This window comes from Ambystoma mexicanum, chromosome 7p (genome assembly GCF_040938575.1).
Source record: "Ambystoma mexicanum isolate Mex_15411 chromosome 7p, UKY_AmexF1_1, whole genome shotgun sequence".
Lineage (NCBI taxonomy): Eukaryota > Metazoa > Chordata > Amphibia > Caudata > Ambystomatidae > Ambystoma > Ambystoma mexicanum.
In genome coordinates this window covers 272,727,967-272,737,806 of record NC_090939.1, presented here as the reverse complement: position 1 = coordinate 272,737,806, position 9,840 = coordinate 272,727,967, and the positions used below count along the sequence as shown (strand labels likewise).

Below are 9,840 nucleotides of genomic sequence, written 5' to 3'. Positions count from 1 at the left end.
TCAATTTATGATGCCTGCTCTCCTGAGCTCAGACAGCACTTGGCTGATTCAAAGGAATTAGATTCCAGGAAACTAGCTAAGGCTGCTGACTTGTGGGTTGCCAACAGGGCTACTCACAAGGACTCTGGGGTAACTCAGAAAAAGGATGAGGGAAAGCAGCCAAAAAAGGACTCCAAAGAGAATTCTAATAATTCCAATCTCAAAGAGGGCCCCAAACAGAACAATAAGGGTAAACCACAAGGGAAACCAAATCAGAGTAGTGTACCCTCTGGTGGTAAACCAGAAGGAGGTCAGAGCATGCCACCATTCCAGAAAGCATTTGGTAAATGCTTTGTTTGTGGCTCGCCTGACCATGTGAAAGGAGATCCCAGATGTAAGGGTAAACCTTCAGGGGTCCAGCTTGTCTCCTTAGCCTTTGCTCCAGAGGAGGAAGTACACATGGCAAGTGGAAACTTTCTACTCCTGGCTGATGAACCCATTGGAGTATCAGCAGTGTTTCTTTAGTGTCTCTGGGTCTGTGGGACCAACAGAATTTAGATGTCTATAACTCTATCCCAGATAATACTAAAGAGTATTATAAGGACAGTGTCCAGGTCAATGGTCGGTCAGGAGACTCCTGCCATTAGGGACACTGGGGCCAGCATAACTGTGGGGGATACATCTTTTTTTCAGGCTGAGGATGTTGCTAAGGCACCCAAACACCTCACCAAGTTAGCTGGAGGGCCTGTGCAGATGCTTCCCCAATTACCAGTTCTCATCCAGTGTAATGACATGACTGTGAAGATACCTGTCAGCATACAAAGTGAGGTGCCAGGAAGGGTTCTGTTGGGTAATGACCTGAAAACTCTTGGAGTAGTGTCACATATCCCCAGACCTCCTAGTAAAAGGTTACAGGAGCTCACCGGAACTGCAAGGGAGAGAACCATGAGAGGTACTCCCCAGGAGATGATGAAGAAAGATATCAATCCTACACCACTGGAATTACAACTTGCTATCACTGAACAAAAAGAAGCAAAGGGGAAACCCAAGACTTCCAAGAAACAGCCAACAGCAAGCACTCCAGTGCTTCCAACATGGACTTCCCCGAGGTTGTCCAAAGTTACACCTGTAACTCCACCTCCAGCTGAGGCTGAGAGGGAGGTACAACCCTGTATGGTGGAGCTAGACTCTGAAGAAGAGCTAGTGGAAGGCCAGGAACTCATTGGAGATCTGGATCCTGTTGACCATCCTGAGCAGAAGGTGGGCCCAACAGGGAAGACTTCAGTAAGGGACAGAGAGAATGTCCAACTCTGGAAGGTCTTCACCAACAGGCAGCTTCTCAGGCTGATGGGCAAGAGCCTGGGAAGTATAGGTTGCACTGGGAAGATGGCCTCTTCTACAGTGAACCAACTGAGTCTGCACCTGGAGACTACAAGCGGCTTGTAGTACCGCAAGGAAACAGACAACAGTTCTTGCAACTGGCCCATGAGATTCCTTTGGCTGGTCACTTGAGTTTCAAGAAGATCAAGGAAAGGCTCTCACTCTACTTTTATTGGCCAAAAATGGGGGCTAAGGTAGATAAGTTTTGCAAGAGCTGCCATACCTGCCAGACTTCTGGTAAGGTTGGGTCCAAAAATGTGGCACCTTTAGTGCCTCTCCCAATAGTGGGAGTCCCATTTGAGAGGGTAGGGATTGACATTGTTGGTCCCCTTGATCCCCCAACCTCCTCAGGAAACAGGTTTATCCTTGTTGTAGTAGACCATGCTACTAGGTACCCTGAGGCAATTCCTATGAGGACTGTTAAAGCTCAGGCTGTGGCTAAGGCCCTACTTGGTATTTTTACCAGGGTTGGGTTTCCTAAGGAAGTAATCTCTGACAGGGGGTCAAATTTTATGTCCCACTACATGAAAGCCATATGGAAAACCTGTGGAGTTACTTACACGTTCTCTACCGTCTACCACCCTCAGACAAATGGATTGGTAGAAAGGTTCAACAGAACCAGGAAGAGCATGATAGGTGCTTTAGAGGATCCCCTTAAGAGAAAGTGGGACCTTCTATTGCCATGCCTTCTCTTTGCTTATAGAGAAGTCCCTCAGGAGGGAGTAGGTTATTCTCCCTTTGAACTTCTCTATGGCCATCCAGTCAGAGGTCCATTGGCCGTGATTAAGGAGGGGTTGGAGAGTGCTCCTTCTCCGAAGCCAGTCAGAGTGTCTGACTATGTGATAGGTCTCCGAAGGAGAATATCACAAATGATGGCAGAAGCTTGTGATAACCTGAAAGCTGGACAAGCCCTGGTCAAGCATTGGCACGACCAGAAGGCTAACATGGTTGAGTTCACTCAAGACCAGCTAGTTCTAGTTATGATCCCAACAAGGTAGAGGGCCTTGCAAGATAAATGGATGGGACCCTTCAAGGTTGTGGGTAAACTTGGAGAGGTGAACTATCTGGTGGACTTGGGCAATCCCAAGGAGGCTCCTAGAGTCTTCCACACCAACCGACAAAAGGCATACGTCTATATTTTTCTCACCTGCTAAGAGTGAGATTCTTTTGCTCCCACTCTTAGACATGATTTGAGGTGTTCCTTTGACCTTCCATGTGTTTTATGGGCTATGGGGTCTTTTACTCCATAAGGTCTCATGTGTTTTTTTGATGTGGGTTACACAGTACCCTCCGTGCCGTAACACAGGGGTGTCGTAGCGACCCCCCAACATAGACTCCATAACCTGGGACTGACTACTGTCTCCCAGGGCATGTAAAGTCACCATTGGCTTTGCTAGTCCCAAATAATGAACAGAAACCAGTACAAACCATCATATTGTGGACGTACTGGTCGGGGCAATTCGATTGCCCCGGGGTCTGTTGTTCGAGGGGGCACGTCTCCATCCCCCCTGATTGAGTTTTGGCTGGTGGTAGTGGATACTACTTTTTATAGTCGACCACAAATATATCTCTATGGGATTTTCCCATTGTTCGAGGCTACCAACTTTAATTATTTAATTCTTATAGCCTCGAACATACTGCCGGTTTATTTATTTAATATTAATTCGCCGGTTGGTATTTTTTGCCAGAACTCGATTCTAAAATGGCGTTTGTGTTCTCTTCTGTGACTCCAACCCAAGTTGAGCCCTGTGTTCCACTTTTTGGCGGGCTTCTCCACAAAAGCCTCCAAAAGTGGTTCCCCTCTGTCTGGGTACCACAGGGGATGCGGGAGGGGGTTTAGGCACCCTGGACTGAGTTACCTTTGTAACTCAAGTCGCACTCTTGTGTGATTAGCCCAAGTGGTGAGCCGGCCGGCTCACCACATAGCATGTTTGATGGACAGCTAGGCTGAGTGAATGGGGGTGTGCTGCATAAAAGCAGGGCTTTGGGGACTGGAACTTCAGAAGTCACCACAGGACCTAAGAATCCGAGGAGGGAGAAGCTGAGCCGGCCTGCAATGACGACACCACCGGTGGAGCCCTGCTGAACCGTCTCACCACTTTTCCCAACGACAGAGGAGATCTCCAGCCCGGAGAGTCTTCTTCCTTCGACTGGTGGGGATAACCAGTCTACCTTCTTTTCGCTTTCCTGGAGCATCTCGTGGCCACCCCGGCAACCGGAATACCACGTTTTCACCACTACCGTGAACCGAAAGGTTAGTACCTTTGTACCAGAGAACTCTGCGGCTGGTTTCTTCCCTGGCAGTGCAACGACCTTCATCCTTCCTCCATGACAAGATCCTCTCTTCCTCTGGACAATGCTGTGACTTGCACCCGCTGCCAGGAACAACTGCCCCCGCTGGAGGATCCTCTCCATTTAAGGTACCGTGTTCCGCCTGGTTTCCCTTGCAACCGTTTGAACGGGGTGTATTAAATCCTCGTCTCTCGAACCTGGGTTAGCCTGGGACACCTTAGCTAACTTTTCTGCACTGAACTAAACCTTTTTCGAACTACCTCCACAAACTTTGAAGACTCTGTGAAACTGTCTGATCTTGGGCATCTTCCGCCTGGCTCCCTTGAAAGTGGGCCTGGCACCCAAACTTCCTTGCTCACCAGTAGACTGTGCCTTCCTAAACTTGCTGTGGGTCTTTAAAAAGTGTTTAGTGTGTATGCTTCCATAATTCTGCTTTTCCCTCCCTTTTTATCTGACTTGTTAGAGTGCCATCGAAAATTAAGCGCTCACCTCTGTCTGGAAATAAGTGGTGCTAACTAAGACTTGTCCAACAAGTAATCAGGGATGTACATATGATAATAGTGATTGTGTTTTGAACTTATCTTACCAATTTAGTGCTAGTGTGTTTTATAAGTGTGTTTTAAATAAATAAGTATATACTTTTACACCCAAGCTCTGGTCAGTGTTTGCTTGTGCTACTGTATTTCTGTACCTATTTTGTATGCTCTGTATATTACCTAACTCTTCTTGAGTGAAGTCTGACTGCTCAGCCACAGCTACCAAGTGAATCTGTGTGGTACAGACTGCTACCAAGTGGGTTTAACGCCAAACACCTGTAGTCTTAAATCTTTTGCAGTGGTCCCTAAGGGAACTGCACAGGTTTCTGCCTAACACCACTGCACATTGGCATACTGATTCTGAACCTTGGCACAGACATATGCAAACTCAAACATTAGTCGCTCCCAAGTGACATCGGTTTGATAAGCAACATCATTTGTTAGTAGTGTGGTCAGAGCCTTCCTTCTGCTCTTCTTCTTAGGACTCTAATAAATTAAAACAGCAAGCATTATTTATTTCAAACTTACAGAACATATGGCTATCAAACTGACAATCTAATACTAATTAAACAAATTCCAAATAACAGTTTGCAATAAACTGTAGAGGAGCAGACGTAAACATATGCAGGAGATCCTACCCCTTACCTCCCCTGTATTGGAGACATGAGACCATGCCCTGTCTAGCACCAGCTATTGTACCAATACCGCAGCAAGTATTTGGAAGACGGTATCCATTAAGACAACCATATCGAATGTACCCTCAAGTTGATGACAGCCTCAGGAGGAGATTCCTGATGGGATATGAGAAAGAGCTAAGAAAATGGACTGAATAGTGATACGAAAGTGTGCACAGAGTCCTGAAATACTGAATGAAGACAATGTATGAATCCTAGAGGAGAAATGACAAAGTAAAGAATCAAGTGAACCTTAAAAGTGTAAAAGAAGAAGATTACACGTGAGAAAGTGCTGCAGCAATCCGAAGTATGATGTATGTACATACGCTGAAACGCAAGATAGATCAAGTCATTGTATATGCTAGCTATAAGTAGTGAATAGAATGCAGGCGGAGCCGCCATTGTACAGAAACATGAAATAATTAAGCCAAATAATCATGAGACTTTATTCAATTGTCAAGAGAAAATTAAAGGTTGTGTCGCAGTAGAATAGCAGGTTGTTGGTGCTGCGTTGGAAGGCTGTCTGGCCTGAAGTCAAGACCTGAGAAGTTGAGGTGAGCTATCTACGCTGAAGTTGAACATGTGTGCGGAGGATGAATCCTCTCATGTTAACGTGCAAGAAAGAACACAAAGGATGCCAAGTCTTAATTCATTAAAACATGTAAAAGCTTTCAGAATTAGCAGAATCGTGGTCTCTTGTCATGTGACTCGAGGCAGAAAATACAGCTTGAACATGGAGTTTCAGACATAATAGCAGTGCCCTCACTCCCGTTGCATTCCTAGGACAGAAATACTCTGCAAGGCTAAGTACAAAGAGAATTTCATAGCAGAACGCATGGGTGATGAGAGATGATGTGCTAAGGGGTGGCAGAGCACTTCATGTCCTATCTACTTGTACCTGGGTCTTGGGTTATGTGCTGCTAATTGAACCGAATGTTCCAGACAAGGCATGAGCATGTCAAACCAATTGTATCAGTCCATATGACGAAGGATCTTATAGCTTGAGAAACCAATGAAACACTGTGTAACTGATTTTTCTTAAATGACACGTATGAAGATGTAGGCATAAGTTGTCCACCTGATATTTGACAGCCAATAACAAACCTAGCTCCTATATGATTGTATATCTAGATGTTTTCCTTAACCAATCCCAACCCTTAATATGTTTTTTACTATTGCCACGTAGCATGACATAATTCTGATGCACAAAGAGAGTATATAATTGGTTTTCATGTGGAAATCACTGTGAATGAGTGTACTTCCATTAATGTTCATTGTAAACTCCCTGTTTTAGAAAATTGCTGATAAAACAGCAAGTTGTCATCTTCTTGAGTTTGTCTGGTTATTTGGACTCAGAACTATTCTGGTGTAATCCCATCCAGTAACAGATGCACATTCCAAGGGCCATTTGCTCAAAACTTGAAAGCTTAGATAGTATTTACCCTTGTTTTCTGAGTATCCTTTGATAGGTCAATCTTGATGTGCCTAGTTCATCCCCCATCTGTAACAGAATATTCACAAACATGTGTAAATATCTGTAAATATCTTTTGTGCCAAGAAACATAAATACAATTATAAGAAGTACACTATTTCACTTTGAAAAACACTTTACACAATTAACAGAATATTAGTCCAATGGAAGATACATGATGACTGTCACAATTATTTGTATAGCTGTGGTCGATGTGTCTCTTCCATCTCACCACTTCAGTAGTAGACTCCTTGTGCATAACAACACATGCAAAAAACATGGGATACTAATAAGACAATGTGATGTTATCTTGTTTGATAAAAAGGATTACAGCTTGATAAGTTACCTCATTTGCTTGTAGAATTTCAACAATTGATGCAAACACCAAAGAAAAGGTAAATATATTGAAAAAGAAACACTTTTATACAATTGAAAAACATGTATGTTTTATCAAGAGAAAGTCGACCGTTATAACTAGGTAAACATTTTAACTGTAATTGATTTTGAAATGTACCTGTGGAACTTCACTGGTGTCACAGGGAATTGGCATTAGAGTTAGCACAATACTGTCATCCTTAAAAAATAAAGAAAATCATGTATGTACAGCAGAAATATGAAGTATTATATCTTTGATTTTCATTTCTTGGACTTTAGGTGTACAGCAACAGTTTATTAATACGTACATAGAACATTTGGAGAATAAAAGATTCAAGTAATTGATCTACGATCATGCTTTGTGGAATAGTCTACTTTCAATGTTGCATGTAGGAAGGTGAATGGCACTACTACATTGAGGATTGCATGCATTTATAATTTTCGAAAATGTTACTACCAGTAAACAAAATATCATTGTTATTACATCTAAACAAAATATCAGTATGCACCAATCATTAATATGATTCAATAAAGCATCATGTGTCATACCTCATCTGCCTGACCGGTTGTAATAGAAGATGAGTATGTTCCCGAAGTCCCAGCAACCTCCTCTATATAATTTTTAAAAAATGATGTTAGAAGAGAAGTATAGCAACATAAATTACAAAGAGAATAGATACTTTCATAAGACTCAACATTCTAATTGTTAACAAAAAGAAAAATAATCAATAACAATCATCTATTTGTTAAAAGTTGAACTTGACCTTATAGATACACGCAGACACATTTAGAAGTGAAAATACATGACTTGAAAGATAAGTGAGCTTGATGTTAATTCAAGAATATTCTTCCAGGCTGGTCATTGAAGAATTTATTGAGCGATTCCAGCCCACCAATACCATTTGTATAAATGTTGTGGAGAGCAAGTCTTTGACCAGATGTGAAGAGCTTCCAGTTCTTACCGCCGTCAATAATCCTGAAGTGGGGCATCCTTTCGGGCCCTCAACGGCTGGTGATGGCCATGAGCCAGGTTTCTTGTAGGCATATTAAGTCAAACTCGGTCAAGTTTACGTCTCCCGGTGTTGTGAAATGGCTGTGGCTCTGGTGTTCCAGGATCCTAGAGTGAGGTTTTTTCTCGCATATTTTCCATTTGAATTTATACCAGTGCTCAATTAATAGGTGTAGATTGTTGCTATTTCTGAACGTTAGTTGCAAGTGCATTAGGAATCCAGGCCAATATCTTATGTTCTTCTTCTTGTACATTTTTTGCACATCTGCAAAGGATGCTTGGTCGCCTTCGGATTGTTTCAACTAAACGTCACTTTAAGTTTTAAGTGGGGGCCTGAAGGTTTTCGCTCTGGATCTCGGGTGTCTTCCGGGCTATGTTCCGATCTTGAGGACCTTTTGGAAACCTCCTGGTCTCTTCGTATTGGTTTTTGGTTAACAGTCGAGGTGATGATTTTCTTGACTCTCTAGCTGTCTTATGGGCCCTTATTCGTAGATTTGAAATTCCTTGCTCCTTTGTTCTCTTTCGTGCTCCTTCAGAAGGTCTCTTGTACAAGTGGCGTCTTGCACGGTCGGTAGGGCGGGCTACTGCCCTTTCCACATCCCAGACCTCAATACCCCTTTCGACTGTGTTTGCTTCCTTTAAGTTGTAACCTAGCCTTCGTAGGCTTGTCGCAGCACTTAGGAGTTTTGACTTTACTGTAGGAGAAGTCATGTATATATATATATATATATAGTATCGGTCCGTCCTCTTTGGCTGAATTCAATGATTTTTAGGTCATCTGTTTTAAGTGTCTTTATGTGTTGGAATAATTGCAGTATCATTTTTCTATTGAGGATTAATTTGTCCCCTTTATCTAAGACCCTTTCAAGCTTGAGAGTTCTAGTGGACCGACACTTCTGTTTAAATAAAGCAGTTTCTCTAGTGGGTGCCTTTATTGTTTTGGTCTTACAATTGTCATTTTGTGGGTGTCGGCCATTCTCATTATCTGACCTGCTGTACATCCTCTTTTGTTTCCATTCTGATTCACTGCTATATCTTGGTTTTGACCCGTCATATTCGCTGTAAGCTCTACTTGATTCTGGTGATCTCTTGATCATGTCACTATTTTTTCTCCCTGTCGAATTCCTCCCTTTAACCCTGGAAGAATCCAGTAATCTGTGCTGTGTGGTTATGTATGTCTTTGCCCATTCCTTTGTGAGTTGGAGTCGCTTCTCATCCATTGTCAGGAAAGTCGGTGAATCGGGCATAATCAGGTCCATTTTTTTCTTTGGTTCACTGGATGCAATCAAGTTATCAATGCTCTCTTTTCTTTTACGATTAGGTGGGTCTACAAATCCTGATTCAGACTCTTCTATAGAGTCCTGACTAATATCCATAAGGTCAGTCGTAGTTTTTGTTTCATCTTGATCCACTGGAATATTTGGCCTCTCTATCAGTTTTTCCCATTGATCTCGAGTTGAGCTTAATTGTTGTGAGGCACGTTCAAAAGTTCTTTCTTCAAAGATAGGTGCTAATTGGATGGCTTGATTTGGTTTCTGATTTGGTTTTTTCATTTTTTTCTATTGGCTTCGTTAGAGGTTTTAAAGTTGTTTTTCTTTCTTGTTGCCAGTGTATGTCTTTACCTTTTGGAGGGATCCTTCTTAGCACTGATTGCTTTGAGGCTTTTGATTGAACATGAAATTTAGGTTGAGACGTATCTGTTGTCTGCGTTAAATCGACTACCCTCCCAGGTGTCTGACTTCTGTTTACATTGCTGGCATTGTGTCGGTCCAATTTTGATTGGTTTTCAATTTTGAGGAGTTCTCTTTGATAGGAAGTCTTTGGGTTTGCACAAGTCCAATCCTCTGGATCCTCTGGAATGTGGGCTAGTTATGTCTTTTCGAGTGATCGCTGGGTGTACTTCAGTTTGTATCCTAATAGGGTGCATAAGGAACCCTGCAATCAGAGTCAGACTCTCCTTCGGAGATGACCCCTGCAAAGTTTTTGGTGTTCCCATTGATCAGGTTCAGAAACCTTCTCCCTTGAATGAGGAAGAGGTGGAGTCTTTGCGCCCGCTTCCGGGTACAATAGTACCCAGGTTTTTAAGCATGGGCACCATCGGCCACATAGCCACTTTGAGGACCC

General features: G+C 42.8%; 1 long non-coding RNA gene across 1 annotated transcript; it reads right to left on the bottom strand.

Moving 5' to 3' along the window:
* Nucleotides 1-6,303: 6,303 nt before the first annotated feature.
* On the bottom strand, nt 6,304-7,319 carry LOC138526564 (uncharacterized). The gene is made up of 3 exons (XR_011283621.1): nt 7,257-7,319; nt 6,847-6,906; nt 6,304-6,362 (listed from the first exon to the last, which is right to left on the bottom strand). It is a non-coding gene; the product is annotated as an uncharacterized lncRNA (long non-coding RNA).
* Between the last annotated feature and the right edge of the window lie 2,521 nt (nt 7,320-9,840).